Raw genomic sequence first — 18,208 nt, forward strand, 5'->3', positions numbered from 1 at the left:
CACCTCCCAATCCTCCACTATGTCTACCTATAATACCCAAATTTATGAGCTTCTTAAGATAAATATTCAATATATAATTACTGATAGATTTGTAGTAAAGGAAATTTATCTGCATCAATGGATATGAGTCGATGAACGGCCCTGAGTGAAATGGTGTAAATATTTGTTAAACTTCACCTGAGCCTATGAGTTATAGCTCATAATTAAGCAAGCCACGTTCTTCTTTGCACACCAGGAATCAGGTTAACTGTGCTGGACCAGCAGCTCTGCCAGTGAATCATTGTATGAACCTCATCACATCTCATCAGTTAAAAGAGCATGACACCAGGGCCGGCCCGGTGGCGCAAGCGGTTAAGTGCACGCGCTCCGCTGCGGCGGCCCGGGGTTCGCTGGTTCGGATCCCGGGCGCGCACCGACGCACTGCTTGGCAAGCCATGCTGTGGCGGCGTCCCATATAAAGTGGAGGAAGATGGGCACAGATGTTAGCCCAGGGCCGTCTTCCTCAGCAAAAAAAAAAGAGGAGGATTGGCGGATGTTAGCACAGGGCTGATCGCCTCACAAAAAAAAAAAAAAAAAAAAAAAAAGAGCATGACACCATTCCTTCATTTGCAGGGGTAAAATGAGATGCCAAATGTGAAATGTGTAGCCCAGTGTGTCCTGCAACACAGCAGCTTCAACATACAATCGTTGTTACTCTCATCATTATGATTTATTTTAGGTCTAGAAGGTAAATAATGTTAGAGTTAAAGAAATGAGCAGAGGATGATTTCAGAATAGTGGAGGAATAGGAGGTGGAAATGAGTTAATGATCTTTTGGAATAACGAGAAGAAATTAAATAGTAGATATATTAATACAAGGACGTGATAAAGGAGAACATTTTAGAGAGAAGAAAAGAGCTTGCACAAGTCACAGCCAGGCAGAGAAAAATTAAGGGGAAAATATACGAGCATAAAGCGACAGAGAGAGAAAAGGATCAATGAGAGAGGCAAGAAGATTTTGAAGAATGATAGCTCTATCTTCTGCTGCCTCCTCAGCCCCAATTAGGAGGAAGGGAGTACACTTAGTTCAAGCTGAGTCGTAGGATTTGGGAACGAACTTGCACATGCCCTGTGGATCATATGACTGTACAGGAAAGATGCTGTGGATTCAGAGTCACCAACAGCTTGTCTCCCTTAGAAACGCGACTATAAAATAAACTCCCTTAAAAACAAAAGGCAGTTCTGATCCAAATGAAGACAAGACATGCAGCAGTAAGAAGTGGTAGGTGGGCCGTCCACCTACGCAAAGTGGGAACAACGTAGCTCAAACGCCCCTAACTTTGAGAATTTCCCGGGAGAGAATGTCGAACAGCAAATGCACAGGTCTTTACCATGGGAAGAACAACTTGTACCTTGTGGTCCATTAAGAATGAAGAAATACAATGGATGACATGTGAGAATGCAATGGGATGAATAGAGGTAAAAAAAGTCAATTTTCCCTCGTGGTAATGACATCTCGTTTTTCACTCCTGAGTTTTATTCAGATTCTACTTTATAATATGGTTCCTCTTTCTTATGCCATTGCTCTTGGAAATATCTCAAAAGACAGTTGATTTTGTAAAAGCACCTTCCATGGATTTTCTCAGTAAAATCATAAAGCTGTCATCACTGAGGAGAGATAAAAGTCCCCCTTTCTCTCATTACCACAATGCCTACTGCTCCCGGAGGCTATAAATCCTCTGATCACCTTAGTTTCAAAGGTAAACTGGTTTGGTTGGCAAATCTGACAAGTCTTAGAAGGGCAAGACAGCAGTCTGTCTGCTGCTGCACCCTGGGCTGCCTCTGCAGTTAAATTCATACAAATGCTACTATGACATAAGGCAGTTACTGGGATCTCCAATAGGCCATTCTGAAAGGGACGGTTGGTGACCTGCTTTCTTGCTTCAGTTGATGAAAAGCCTGCTTGGCAACGTGGTACTTACTCTTCACCTGCCTGCATCCTTTAACTTGTTAGCCATGATCGCCTACTTTATGCCTTTCAGATTTGATTTTAGTGGCTAAGACTATAAAATTTATACTAAGACAAAAGTTGATCTTCAAGAATTTGATTAAATTTGACACTGAAACGGTCACAACTTTGATGATCAGTGAGGATGGGTAGAGAGACCAGGCACCTCTTGAAATTCACAGCTCTTTCTATCAGCTCCAACTGATACAAAAGGAAAACATTTCCCAGGATTCTTGCCTCACATGGCGATACGATGTGCTCTCTGGGAAATGTATGTCTTTTAAAAAGGGTTTGGAAAATCAATTTATGGTTTTGAAAGGAGTGTGATGATGTCGATGCTTGCCCTGTGTTTCTAAGTACTTATTTCTTTCCACTTTCCCCACCATAGCCAAATGAAGAAGTGATAAGCAAATATGTACCTTTACATTTGCAGGATGTGCTCTAGAAAAGTATTCTCTGCATTTGTCACCTTGTGCTAGGCTTTGTGTTGTAATAACGGACTATCAGAATGGACTGGCACAGTGGAGACTTGCCCTAAAACTGGCAAGAAGGTAAGACATATGGCTGTCTCCTTACCACCTTGCATTTTAGGAGCGTTTTAGGCTTCACTAAGGGAGATATTTTCCTGTGGGGCAGCTTCCCTGCACCTCTCAATCAAATCTCAGATTGAGATTTAGAGATAATTACACATGCCATTTCCATGTAAAGTGAGTCCTGTGTCCCTCAACTTCTCTTCCTCACAAACGCTATGTACCGCTTTACTCCTGGTGCTCGACAACAAAGGTTACTGCTAGGCCGTTGGATGGCATCTCTAGCACATAACTCACAGGAGTAGTAGGGATTTGAGCTGCCTTACCATGTGGTGTTTTCAGCTCCTATTGTATTTCTTGCCTAACGAGCTGTGTTAAATTTTTACATGTTCTCAGCCATCGGTATGAAATAATTTGCAAAATGATGATATTGTGTGGTTTGGAATAATATTTTTTCTTTAGCATATGCTTAATGGTTCTTAGCTTAAGGAGAGAGACACAAAACTTCAGGGCCCCTCCTTGCCCTGGGAGCTACTGATGGTCCCAGCAACGTCAGATTGTATAATTTCAAAGCCGCTAGGCTTTATCCAAACCCAACCTCTATAAGTCTCACTTAATAGAAACGATCCAGAGTTTCTCACTGTTGGAAATGTCAGGGATTCATTATAGGGAAGAGGAGAAAATTCAGTGTGCTTTTACAGAATGGAGAGCCATAATGCATAAAAGAAACTGTCCTGCCACCGGGGCTGGAGCTCCCGCTATACATGTCCTGGGTCACCAGGTAGATCTGTGGGCGGCAGGCACGTGTGTCCTTGTCCTGGGATGACCACAGTGCATATCTGGTATCACAAACACGGAAGAAGCAGTATCAGAAGCATGGAAAAATATTATGAAAGATTTGCCTGGATAGCTTCTAGAATGCTCAGTTGAAATGCATAGACGTAGAAAATGCACTCTTTATAACACTCCAGGTGCTACCCTTTTAATTCCATTCGTGTAAGGAATGAAACCCATTAACCATCACCTAGTAATGCAATTTATTTATTTATTTGTTTGTTTGTTTGTGAGGAAGATCGGCCCTGAGCTAACATCTGCCAATCCTCCTCTTTTTTTGCTGAGGAAGACTGGCCCTGGGCTAACATCCGTGCCCATCTTCCTCCACTTTATATGGGATGCCACCACAGCATGGCTTGACAAGCGGTGCGTCAATGTGCGTCCGGGATCTGAACCGGCGAACCCCAGGCCACCGCAGCGGAGCACGCGCACTTAACCACTTGCGCCACTGGTCTGGCCCCAGTAATGCAATTTATAAAAGCTCATTACAGACACTCTGTTCCTTTAACTCTGATGGCTTCTTCGCAGGAAAGGTACACATTAGTGAGAAAGTATTGATTTTCTATGAGCCTAGAACTGTGGCTCAGTTATTGAACAGAAAACCTAGTTAATCTGCTTATTGTTATCATGAAAGAAACAAGGAAGGAGTAAATATCCAGAATAATAGGAGGGACATTTCTATAACTTTCAAAGGCACTCTTTGGAAACACTAACCTGCTTTCTCTCAGCTTCTCCCCTCCATGGAGTCCTGGACAGAAGTCAGAGGGTCTGGTTCTCGCCCTGGCTGTACCTACTTCAGGAGACCTTAAAACACCATAGTTGACAGCAGGGACCTTGATGTAAGATAGCTGTGTGTTCCGGGGCAAACTACCCACCTTCTCTAAGCCTGTTTCCTCAGGTCCAAATGGAAACAATAGTAATATGTACTTCAGAAACTGCCTTGGATATTAAATGTGATAATTTATGTACTGCTCACCAAGCCTGGCTCATACATAGTAAGAGACCGAAAAAATGTTAGCTGCTGTCATCAATTTCATATTAGGATAACTAATGAGGATAATGTGAACCTCCCAGGGTCCCCATTTCCTCATCGGGTCTAGATTAGTGCTTCTGACACTCTGCCTCCCAAGTACCCCTAACAGCATCTGATCTGAATCCATCTCCTAGAGGCCAACATTGAGTGTAACCTGAAGGAGGAGATCTCTACTGCAAAAAATCCCTTATATTTTTCTTAGAAATTTTCTTAATCAAATTTTGCATTTTGCTTCGTAATAATAATAAACAATAATAAATCTTTGTTTAAATATTTTTTAAAATATTAGAGTTCAAATTCTCTTCAACCACATTTAACACTGCAAGAAGAGGAAGTTTGATCCTCCTGTGGCTCTGGGTCCCCTCAGCCCACCCACAGTGGTAGGCAGACTCTGCAGGAGACGCATTCCACCAGATGCCTGCTATGCAAAGTGTGGTCTGTGGACAAGCATGTTGGCACACCTTTGGAGCTTGTGAGAAATGCAGAATTGGGCGTCACTGAAGACCCACAGGATCAGAGCTGCATTTTACAAAGATCCCTGGGTGATCAGCATGCATGTTAAAGTTGAGAAGCATCGAACTTGACGCTCTCCAAGGAACTACCTGCGCTAACCTACTGTGATTAAGTAAGATGAGGAAATCAGCAAACAGTCATTGAGCACCTAATGGGAGCCTGACATTGCACCAATTAATGTGAGGAACATAGAAATGACAGTGACATGTCCCTTCTCTTGAAGGTTTTCTAGCTGGGAATAAAGGAGCAGCAATGACTGGGCCCCACAGGAACCTGCCATGTGCTCCATTAGAAATTTACCCAGCCATCTAGAGATCGTCCACCTTTAAAAAGAAGTGAAAATAAAGGAGATGGGTGATCTTAACCTGGAAATCTTAGAAAAATGACCATAACCCTCTTTCCTTCTATTCCCTTCTCCACCTCCCTACCTATCTCCAGCCCTATTAAAAAACTCCTCAGTGTCCTAATATATTATTCTTACATTCCTACACATATCATTAGTGTTGGAAAAAAACTACCTGATGTGAAGAAGAAATAAAAATCTATTTTAACAAGACCGGTAATAAGCAGTTTTCTTAAGGCAGCTCTTAGGGTGCATAATGAGTCGCCTGTGTGTCGCAGACACCTGTTTACAGTCTAAGCTTCCGACACACTGTCATTTGACTCTGTCGCTAATAATTCATGGGTTCATTGAAAGTTGCAAGGGAACGAACGGTTTTCCATATTTTATAGATCCCTTATTTTCTCCCTGAGACAGGGCTGTGTGGAGTGGTTAAAGTTTGATGTTGTACAGAGTGACTTTTTCACCTGAAGACAACAGATTCTGCACTGTGATGAAAGATCGTCAAGGCAGAAAACGCAAAGTCAATGGAAGCCCAATGTGACTGCTTCTCTTGATGTCTGCAAGTGGAACTGTGTCACTAAAAGTGACAATGGTGGAAAAGTGTCATCTGTGGGCCTGGGCACTTTGGAGAAGAGGAAGATAACAATAGAACCAGAGGGTTATCTGAGAGGGTGGGCTGAGGGAGTCTGTGAAGAGGACACCTGGTTCCTCTGAGTCTGGACACAGGGAGGGAAAGGAGGGCGCTCTATTCTGCCCATGAGAAGTGCAGGTCTCTCAACTGCGGGCCCACTGCTTGATGGCATTTATGATGTCTTTGTCCTTTTCCTGCCTAACTTTATGAACATATCAGTACCAGCTGCCCCTTTCCCATATGCTCACTTTTAAGCCCATTCCATCCAGCTGACACCCCTCCCCATCACTTAAATTACACGAAGTCTACCAATGACCTCAAGTTTCAAATCCTTCCGAAAGATCTTCTTCTATTAGGCTTTACCTCAATATTTGAAACAGTTTTGTCTTTTAACATCCCCTCTTCCTTTGGCACCTCATTATTCTGCTTCTTTTCAACACATCTGGTCTTCTCTTCTGTGTTTCCTTTAATGGCTTGACCCCTCACCCTGTCTGTTAAACACAGCCACTTCCTGAGGGCTAGTCTCAGCTCTCCTCCAGCTACGCTCTCATTTTTAGATACTCATCCACTCCAACAGCTTCAAACAAGATTTCACTGAAAATACCTCCAGAATACACACATCAAAATCTGAGGTTTTTATTCCCCAGCATCAAATAATAAATCTCTCACTGTCTGCCTTGCATTTGCATATGATTGACAATCTCTCCGTTACCTGCATCTAACTCTGAACACTACCCATCATCCCAGGCTGAGTGCTGGTCTTATTTGTACCATGAAGACTTCAACGACTTCTAAGCCTGGAACAACCTCTCTCTTCCAACTGAAGTGTGCCAGTTGAGATTCGCAAAGTAATACTTGCTTTTTGGTATTTCACAGAGCTATCTCTTCCCTAACACAGTGTAGCATTGAGCAGTTTGATGCTGTGCAGAGTGAGATTTCTGCCTTGCATCACCCATTCATTTAACAAACATTCATGGAGCGTCCACTGTGTGCCAGGTACTCTTCTGTGTGCTAGGAATAGAGTCAACAGAAAAGGGTTTGCCATCAAGAAGCTTATATTTTGGAATGGAAGGAGGACCTGGCCAGTGCTTATTACCACCTGAGATAGACAGATCAACCTATCTATCTGGATCGATCGATAGATCGATCAATTGATCTCTCTCTCTCTCTCTCTCATGTGGTAATAAGCACCATGAAGAAAAATAAATAAAAATAAGGGGGAAGGAAATGATGTGTTTGTAGAGGAGGGCTATTTAATTAGGGTTGTAAAAGGGGGCCTCCTGATAGACTGATATTGAGCAGAGATCTAAAGGAAGAAAGAGCAAGTCATGAAGACAACTGCAGGAATTCCAGGTGCTCAGAAAAGAGCATGCTTGTTGTGTATGGGATATAGTGACGAAGCCAGTACGGGCCAGGCAGAGAGGGAAGGGAATGGTGGTAGATGATATTGGAGACACAGCAGGAAACAGATTAGTGAGGGCCTCAGGTCCCAGCAAAGACTTTAGATTTTACTCTGGATGAGAGGAGGAGCCATTATAAAGCTGTGAATAAGAGAGTTTGAGCATCATGGTCTGGTTTACATTTTGTAAGAATCTCTCTGGCTGCCATGTTGAGAATAGGCTGGAAGGACTTGTGTGTTCAAAGATGGAAGCAGGAATTGCAGTGAGGAGATTAAAATAATCCGGAGGAGAGCTGACGGTGAATTGGATGGAGAAGTAGGTGTGGGGCTCGTAGAACTGGTCAGATAGTACATGTTTTTTTAAAAGATAGAGCCAACAGCAGCAGGAGAGAAAGAAAGAAACAAAGATGATCCCAAAGTTTTAGAGTAATTGGAAAAAAGGAGGTGTCAAAAGACAGAAGGAGTGGGTCTGGTGTGCATTAGGCATAGAAGTAAAGAATCAAGGAGGTAATTTGTTATATCTGCCCTAGTTGCCTCATTCTGAGATGACCCCTGCACTGAAAATACAGCTCTTAAAACGCTGTCCAGCAAATGGAAACAGACCCCACAGGGGAAGGAAGGAGGCATACCACACAAACTGCTACCGTTTTTTTGCACGCTACACACTGAAAACAACCATCCTCTATATAAACTGCTTTCCATTATATAATTGAATTAGTCCTTCAAATAGGCCTAACCATTTTCATATTTTTAAACCAATATTTTGCAACAACTCAGACCTTTTGTCTTATTCTTATTGAAAAAAACTATCAGCGTAGTGTAAGGTGAAATATTCATATAGTTGATGGATTCACTTGTTTTGTTTACAAACAATAGTAGATGAAATACACTGTGGTATGACTTGGTGGATGCCAAAATGGGACAATGGGATCACGCCTTTCAACAATTGAGAGGAAGCCTCTGAGAGGTGGATCAGCTAAGTGCTCCGACCCCGGACATCTGCCAGTGCACACACGAGTCTAAAGCGATAGCTAATTGCACCAAAATGTACATGGAGCCTACACAACTGATTTCCAATTCCCATTCATTATTTATGAAATAACTGGAAAGTTATACTGAAACTCTGCCTACTCAAAAGGACCTCTTGTGACGTATGCTCGTTTTGAGACCTCTATCCCTTAAAAAGTGTATGACTTCTCTCTTCCCTGTGATATATAGGCAAATCACTGATTTCTACTCCTCGTTTTTCTCTGTTACTGCCTTCCTTCTCCATTCATCTTATTCTGTCTATTTTCTTTCTTCAACTCTAAAGGAAAAGATAAGAGTATGGAGGAAGGAGGAAAACACCAAAACTCCAGCACTTATATATAAGTGCAACCTTGGATGCTCTTTTAGAGAGACGAGGTTCTATCCAGGTGCAAATTTAATATATATTATTCGTCTAAAGTGGTAACGTTAACAAATGTCTTAAAACAAACTATGAGAGCGAAAGAATTTTCAACATTTTGCATTTCTATGAACTTAAAAATATGCTCAGCCAGAAGACTCCAAGAAATGTCTCTTTTGTGTTCCCCCTGCCAGAAGAGAATGTAAACGTCCCTGAGCACAGTCAATGTAAAAATATGAGCTTATATTCCCCTTACACCTTATCATGTGGAGATGATAGTTTACTTATACTCACCTCAGACTAAGATGAATTGGTCAGATCTAATGTGCTGCCAGTGAAGCAAATAAAAATTTTCAGTTATTTCAAAACGTGATCCTTTTAAATCTTAAAAAAAAATCTCCTGTTCATGAAAACGCAAGGATGACCAGTTTTCAACAAAAACTGTGAATCTTTTCAACATTTTCCCAGTTTCTGAAGCTACAGTAAACCCACTCAAGAAGTACACTATTATCACAGATTAATATAGCATTTTATAGAAAGGAGGAAGCAAATGAAGAAATTAAGAAAAAGGCCTTCATCTTATTCTCCTGCCTGACTCCAATCAGCATGTATTTGGACAATGAACAAGCACTGAAAGACAGCCAACTTAGACAGCATGGAGGTGATCTGCTTCACACAAGATTAATCAGAAACCATCCCCTGAGACACTATGTGCTAACTCACAGCATAAGGGTTGAAAGGCCCAGTAGCTGTACAAGCCACTCCCGCTGCAGTTAAACTTCACTGGTGAACAAAATTTAAAGTCACTTTAGTCAAAGGCATATATTCTCTTGGAGGATCTTGAGAAAAATTATTTTTAAGGATCATCAATAAAAAATTTCCATTAAACCCACCTACTTTAGTAAAATTACTCTTAAAGACCATCAATAAAAATATCCATTATCCTCCACCTACATTTTATGCCAGCTCATTTTTTTGTGTGTGTGTGAGGAAGATCAGCCCTGAGCTAACATCTGTGCTAATCCTCCTCTTTTTTTTGCTGAGGAAGACCAGTTCTGAGCTAACATCTATTGCCAATCCTCCTTTTTTTTTTCTCCCTAAAGCCCCAGTAGATAGTTGTATGTCATAGTTCCACATCCTTCTAGTTGCTGTATGTGGGACGCGGCCTCAGCATGGCCGGAGAAGCGGTGCGTCCATGCGCGCCCGGGATCCGAGCCCGGGCCGCCAGTAGCGGAGCGCGCTCAACTAACCACTAAGCCAGGGGGCCGGCCCCATGCCAGCTCATTTTCAAAATGCTACTCAATAAATCAATCAAAGGACTTTAGAAAAGTTAACACCAGAGAAACTAATATTTTCTAAAACTTTGGTTTAAAAAAGTGTATTTGTCGTGGAAGATATACTAATTTGCTTTTCACATAAAAAGTGCAAAATAATTATTAAAGACAATGTTACCCTCTTAAAAATAACCAGTACAATATTGTAAGGATTTTGAACATCAACAGTTAGTTCACGATGTGAGTTAATGGTAATCTGTTCTCATGTATGGATAATAAAAGCAACTGTGGGAATTATTCAATACAGATATTTACAAAGACATGATAAATTAAATACTGTTATCCGATCAACATAATGGCAATTCTGCTGTTTAAAAGACCTACTAAGTTTCTTGGTATGAATCAGAAACATCGTATGATCAGAAACATCTTGAAATTACAGAATGAACACAGAAAATGATGGAATGGAGACATAGCAACGTAATATCAATTATTTGGTTAATATTAGAAGTGGCTTAATATCTTATAAAACTTGCAAATTAATAAACAGAAAATCTACTGCTTGTTCAGAGGATAATAATTAAAACCACAGAGTTAGAGCTGAAACAAATCCCCGAATTTGAATTTGTATAGCCCAACTCCCACATTTTACTGGTAGGAAAGGAAAAACAATGTATCAAGTGCCCAACTGACATGAATTAAAACAAAACACAGACTGTATATGGCAGATGCTTGGTAACCATTCCTTTTGCTCTGATATCTGAAATTTTGTATGTTACTGATGCATCCATTTGAGTTATATGATGGTTGCACAATAAATCGAATACAAATTACAGGTCAGCCCAAGAGAAAAAGATAAAAAAGGAACAAGCTAATAAGTGGAAAGAGACCAAACTCAAGTTCGTTCTAAGGTGTTTGCTATACTTCTGACGTTTTTCTCCCCCAGTGTACATGCCATCATTACAGCAAATAACTACCATGTCAATTCATTTCACTGTGTGTTCTGTATTGTCTCCAATCAGAAATGATAGAGCTGGCGTATCACTTATTTTACTGTAATCTCTATATTTTCCATTCAGAAATATTTGCTGTACAGAAAAGAAAAATTTTCTGGGCTAAACAATTGACAGCAGGTAATCTGAGGAGAAAGTACACATTTCATTGGCTGCAAGTTACACATTTGCTCACTTCTAACACAGAAGGTTGTGATACAGTGAGAATTCCCTACACTCCTCAAAATGCTGAGGAGATATGCCAATTTCCCTCCAGTTAGGGTACTCTGCCTAATCCGAGCAGACGAAATGTCTTCAGGCTTAAGAACTCAAAGATAAGAGCATCTACAGCAGCTTTCACTCCATGACTGCTAATCTGATATGTTTAATTCTTCTGCCTGAGCAGTTAAGTAAAATTTTTGGTGTTTCTAGGAATCATGTTGCTTCAAATTTATGGTCTTATTGTTTACCATCAGTTTTCAAAAAGTCCCTAATGTGAGCATGCTTCCCCTCATTCTGTTCTGGAATTATGATAATTTAGTGGAGAATCTGAGAGGTGATTCTCACCACAGGGAAGCCCACTGGTCTTGCCAGTGCCCCCTGATGACTCTGTCCCAGTGAAAAACCATGGGGTCACTGTGATTTTATTTATCACTCTTCCAGGGGCAGACAAAATCTTAATCTCTTGAGACAAAAGATAAAACTATATTAAAACAAATAACCCTGAAGTAATCCCTAGAGAATTAAGAAACCGGTGATACAGTACCTTTTAGAATGGCTACTCATTTTAAAAGGCCAAACAAAAAGATAGCAATGTTTTTACAAAAGCTCAATAATTCATATTCTACTATTGGGAAAATATCCAAGTGTGTGACAAATAATGAGAAATGACTAAAGCACATTTGTAGAGTTTCTGTGAATTTTGTCTCACAGAAAATAACTGTGAGGCAAGTCAAAGTTTCTTTCTAGCCAGGAAGAGTGACCAGCAAGTTCAGTATTTGGCTTCCTATTAATACCCATACCAGAAAAGATAATCATTTTCTATTTAATGGCATGTGCAACTAGGCCATTCACAAACCATAGGCTAGGTCTTGCTGTAAAATGCACATCATAGCTGTGTCATTCAAGCACGTCATAATTTACCGAAGACACTAGCAACACGGTAATTTGATGAACAAATCTCAAGCCCAGGGTCGAAGGCTTAGGTTTTAAACTTGATTCTGTGGTCCACTATTTGAACGTCCTTGGAAAGAACCAGTTATCCTCTCTGAGCCTTGGACTTTACTATCTTTAAACTCCATTCAACTTCTAACATCCTGTAGCTTTGTACGAACACGTATTATTTTAACAAGTTGCTATAAATGAGAAGACAATAATGAATTTAGATGTCATCGTATATATGGTTTGTTGAATATGAGGAAAATTTTATAAAATGACCTCATCCGTTTGTGAATATTAAAATACACATTAATATTGAAAGTTTCTCAGGGTTTGTTTTGACTAGGACTTCCACAAGAGCAAGAAAGTGGCTTTTGTCTCTCTCTATTACAAAGCCTCGCCCAGAGTCTGGCAGATAGGCTTTCTTTAGCTGATGTCTGAACATTAATTCTGCATCTCAGAAGCTTTTTGATGAACAGACTGAAAGCTCTCAGTGGGCAGGGATTTCTGTCTTGTTCATCACTGTTTCCCTGGTGTCTGGTACAATGCCTGGCATAGGTACTCAGTAATATATAAACAAAAGCACACATAAATAGCAGAGTTTTTCCTCCTCCATGGTGTTGACAGTGAAAATCAAGGTGAAAAAAGGGCACAGGAAAAAATAGGACTTTTTTTCGAATAGGCTTGATACTCCAGTGGCCAAGGAGCTGAAGAGAGAGAGATTCTGGAAGACAGCCAGAGCTGCGGACAGCGGCGAGGGTGAGATGCACGGAAGGGGAAGTGAGAAAACTTCGGCTGTGTCTTGACCTGCCCAAGTGCTTCTCCTTCTCACTGGACTCTTCCTCTTCTTCTTCTTCTTCTTTTTTTTTTTAACCAGTGATCTGAGCAGGATTTATAAGACTAAATACATATATTTATCAACACATATACACATTATTGTAGGCCTTCTTGTACCTGCCCACCCTCCCAGTGTATATCTGGTATCCCCATGTCCCCATCACTCTCTCATCTTTGCAGGTGAATCCATAGGCTTTTGATCCTGTCTCTTTACCTAACTCTGCGAGGACCTGTTTTCTCCTTTTCACACCATCTTAGTGTCTGTGCCTAATGAAATAACTTGTTTTTTTTTCCCTCAAGCTCTCAGAACCAGCAGAGATTATATTGGGCCTTCTGTTTGGTTTGTTATCTCTCAGGGCAAAGCATGTCTTAGGATGGCCAGGAAAATGCATCATTACCTCAAACATCAAAAAGTAAAATTGATTAGAAAGATTGCAATGCCAGAAGTTGCATTTCTATGGCTCCTCGAGACGCAGAGATACGCAGATGTATTCACTCTTCTCAATTCTCCTTGCTCAGCAGATCTTGAATGATATTACTGAAATTGTTCAATGTGCCCCTTTTAGAGAAATTTTATTGATCGTGACAAGCTGTAGGATGTGCTGTTTTTTTCTTTGGGAGAGATTGCTGCAGCTATTTTCCCATATATTTTGTGGAATTTTACTAGTGAAAAACAAAACAAAATAGCTTATCTGTGAATAATTTCATTGTACGCTTTCTTTTTAACAGTTCTTTTCACAAAGTTACACCTTTAGTACAATACACAGTAGATGAGGCTTTACCCTCCAGGTGACTCTGATGACAAAAAAGCTGTATTTTGAGGCACAAGCCCAGTCTTGGGTCTATTGTGTTTGTGCTCTAGGATGTTAATGTAACTTAGGAACTAATATTCTGTGCAAGAGGTCAGAGAACTTATCTTACACTTTTAGTTCTGCTACTAACAGTTTTGTTTTTACCTCTGTTTAGATTTGCACAATTGCCAGGCTGGAGGAAAGACATTTATCTTAAGGAATCCTCAAAAGAATAAAAGGGAACTAACTGCATATTTATTAAGTGTGGTTGGGAAGGTGGTATTCTGGTTAATAACAGTAAAAATATATGCCCTATTTCTTATCACTTACATACTGTGCATAGACTGGCTAATTTTCACCAAATCAGTTTTCTCTTCCCCCTGAGCACACAGCTAGATGACATTCTCTAGCCTCCTTTGTAATTAGGTAGGGTCTGAGTGCTACCAGTAGGACATGGGCAGAAGTAACGTGCACCACTTCCGGCCTGGCCCATAGAACCCTCCAGTGACCAACTGTACACGCTCTTTCCCTCTTCCAAATGGCTGCAATGGAGACACCGTTAGGGTGATCATGGAAACCATATTTGAACGTGATGGAGCTGGAGGATGGAATGATCCTCAAATTACTGCTCAGAGAAGAGATGCCTGACCAGGAAAACCCAGGGTAAACTCTTGCATAAGCAAAATATAAGCTAACACTGTTTTAATCCACTGAGTTTTTGGAGTTTATCAATTACATCAGCTAGAATTGCCATAATTAATTCATATTCAATATCCTTTTTTTTGTGTGTGAGAAAATCAGCCCTGAGCTAACATCCGTGCTAATCCTCCTCTTTTTGCTGAGGAAGACCAGCTCTGAGCTAACACCTATTGCCAATCCTTCTCCTTTTTTTTCCCCAAAGCCCCAGTAGATAGTTGTACGTCATCGTTGCACATCCTTCTAGTTGCTGTATGTGGGACACGGCCTCAGCATGGCGGGAAAAGCGGTGCATCGGTGCGTGCCCGGGATCCGAACCTGGGCTGCCAGTGGCGGAGTGCACGCACTTAACTGCTAAGCCATGGGGCCAGCCCTCAATATCCTTTCAAACAATTAAATTGCACAAAATATGCTTTACCCTATAATCGAATGAAATTTCATCTTTCTTTGGTGATTTAACATGTACTGCAGTCTTTCATATGGGCTCATCCAAATAAAAAATGTAAAAAATGCCTAGTTGCTGGAGCTTAGTGGTTGTCTGATTTCCCAATATTAAAATATTTGCCTTACTTGGGATTCAGGGGAAGAAAAATACTTAACTATTTCATCTAAGACTTATAGTTAAAATAATAACATTCACATTAACAATGTACCTTAAATATATATACATATATAATATATATTTATGTTATATATTCACGTTTGAATACATAACATATTCTACATGTAAAATCTTTTTACATATACTGGCACGTTTAATCCCCAAAATATTCTTTGAGATGCATAGTATTAACTTTATACGTTAGAATATTGTGGGTAAGAGGTGTGTTGCCACTTACTTAAGATCAGACAAGTTGTAAATGAGAGAGCCGTAACGGGAACTCCGTTGTGCTGATTATCACATTCATTCTCATAAAAGAGCACTCAGAGCTGAGTGTTCCCACATCCTCTCAGCACGGGCAGCATGATCACACTGCAGCATGGGTCTGTCTGTTTCACTCCACTGAACTATCCTAAGGTCACAAAGACCTCTGAATTGCTGAGTCTAATGACCCTTTTTCTCTTCTCATTTTACTTCTCTCAGGAATCTCGGTTATTGATCATTCCTGCCCCTGGAAACTGTTGTTTTGGATTCTCAGACTTGATTCTCTCCTGGCTTTCTTTCTTCCTTTCTTTCAAGCTTCTACACAGCTTCTGCTGCATCCTTGTCCCCCATGCACATCTCACTCCATGTGTGGCCCGAATCCCCTGCTTTTACCAGCCATCTTGAGGCAGGACTCTGTTTCTTCAGATCAAAGGTCCTCTGAGTTCCAGACACGCCTCATCAGCTGCCTTGTGGATACCATGATTTGATGACCCTGGCACTTTAGACTCTAGACACCCAAAATGGAACTCACCATCTTTGCTTTCTTGCCTGGTCTTCCTGCATTCTCTATATAAATTGGTATCATTCACCTATTTACAAAAGCCAATACCTTAGATTTGAATCTTCTCCTCACGTTCCCCCCTAGTTTAGTACAATCACCACTAATTAGTCTTTCTGCCTTCTGTCTGGCCCCTCTGTCAACCACCTCTACATTCAAGCCAGAGTGGTCTTTCTGAAAAATAAATCTTATTGAATCTGCTTGCATAATGTCCTTTAATGGCTCCCTATAACTTCTAACTTCTTAGTTAGCTACAAGATTTTCCACAATCTGGCATACTGCTCTCCAAACTCCTCTCCTGCACTCTCTTCACGCGGTACTTACACTGCCTTCCATTGAGCTAAATGATTCCCGAAAGCTGGGTGACACTACAGTGTTGTCTCTTTTGCCTGATAAGAGGATCTACCTTATAGGAATGCTGTGAGGACTAAATGAGGTTATACATGGAAAGTGCTCAGAATGGTACTTGGCACACAGTACTTTACAAGTGTTGGTAATAATTATGATTTGCTTTTGCCTCGCCATAGCCTAGCAGAGTGGACAGAAAATATTAATATAATGAATTATACACAACAGGGGAAAGGAGTGCTCTTAGAGTGTGTTTTAGAAATGAAATTAAATGAGACTCCATAAGGACTAAAGCAATATCCAGTCCTCCTGAAATTAAATGGACATCAGAAGAACTACCGGCTAACGCTATTGTAGAGGAAACAGAAGAAGATGGATTAAAAGTGCACTGACGAACTCCTTAATGTATAGCACACTCAAGCAAGCAACCAGAGACAATATGATTAAAATATTAGATTGGTTAATGTCACGAAAGCCCTTGGACCTACTTCCTACGATCACTTATACCCACATGTACACACACACACACCATTTTTTTTTAACGTAATTTTACCCAAAGAAAATATTTCCATTGCCTTGTATAGGAAAGGCTCCTAAGTGCCAAAGCAGGAAGGATCTACAAACTGAACCTTTCTATGAAGATTAAATAAAAGCCACAGCCTATTGGTGACAGCTGCTTCCACAGTCAGTTTCGAGCCCATTTTTTCATGGAGGAAGTAACCCATGTCAATCCCAGACGATACATGTGGGATCAGGAGAAATCATCATCCAAGGCAAAAATGAGCTGAGAAATCCACAAAATATCAATAGAGATAACAAAAAATTAGATAGACATCAAAAAAAAAGAGAAAGAGAAAGAAATGTCACACTAAAGAAGAGAAAGGAGTAGGACAAACATGGAGAGAAAGCCAAAAGAGCACAGAGAAATCAACGAGATGGTAACAGAAGAAAACAAGCTATCTATGTGGTCTCTATGCAGGCGCACAGAAAGACAGGGGCTTAAATGATTTATTTTTCTATTTTTAAATCCTCAAATGCTCATCTCAACTAAATTCCCAAATCCATTAAAAATAATACAGCCTTCATAACTCAGAATTTAACTTTAAGAAGTCCCTAACTAGGTTTTATAATGTTTCCCATCTCATAATTTCACTTGATCTATATAAATGAAATACTCCTAAATTAAGTCACAAGGAGGTTCATCTATAATCATGGGCCAAGATGAGGTTCGCCTTGCACTGCGTGGCTTTAAAGGGGGAGCAATCACACTGCAGAGATTGGAAGGCTTCCCTCTGCCTCCCTGGTTCTATTTATATTGAGACCCTCATATCGCGCGGAAGGAGCTGCAAGCCTTGCTGGGAGGTTGCAAAGCTGACACACGGGGAGTGGAGACATTGCCAAGTCAGCAAACTGACAGATGGCAAATTGGAAAGAGAGTAAGGACCGAGAAGACAATGGAAATGCTAGACAACTGTAGGATGCAATGCTGCTTGGTTTTAATTAACAATTTGGTATGCAAATCTAGCAAGCAATAAAAGAGGAAAAAGACTAAACTAAAATCACTGAGAAATAGACCTGGAAGAGACATTAGAAATAACTTAGTTCCCCCCAACCCCAAATATTTATCAAGGGAGGAGAAAGATTTAGAGAGGCGCAAATGACTTGTGTAAGGCCTTGCTGCTGCTAAATTAATTCAGTCCTTAAAAATATAAACAAATAAAAACAAACAAATAAACCCATAAATCAAGATTGATTAGCAGGTGATCACTGAAAATGTAAAGAAAGAAAAAACTGTCCACTTATGCTTCTGATAAGTGACAAGAAGATACTGTTCAACTACCCTTTTGGAAGGAATGAGAACAGAAATGAGCCGCAATCAGAGACATCACCTTTCTGAAACTATAAGTGAGTCTCCTTTAAGGACACGACTTTATATGGTCATTGCAAGTGTTTATAATCAGAGAAGGAAAAGTTGGACAAAAAAGGCCAAAATGAATAGGACCTGGCATCCCCTGTAATTGTGGCTCTAAG

The 18,208-nt window shown here is 40.5% G+C and overlaps 1 protein-coding gene across 6 annotated transcripts in view; it reads right to left on the bottom strand.

The window, feature by feature from the left end:
* Positions 1-18,208, bottom strand: part of CHRM3 (cholinergic receptor muscarinic 3) — a 473,044-nt gene that overhangs the window by 100,079 nt on the left and 354,757 nt on the right. The window lies entirely within an intron of this gene.

The sequence above is a fragment of the Ceratotherium simum genome, chromosome 6, assembly GCF_057802395.1.
Source record: "Ceratotherium simum simum isolate JZ-2026a chromosome 6, ASM5780239v1, whole genome shotgun sequence".
NCBI lineage: Eukaryota > Metazoa > Chordata > Mammalia > Perissodactyla > Rhinocerotidae > Ceratotherium > Ceratotherium simum.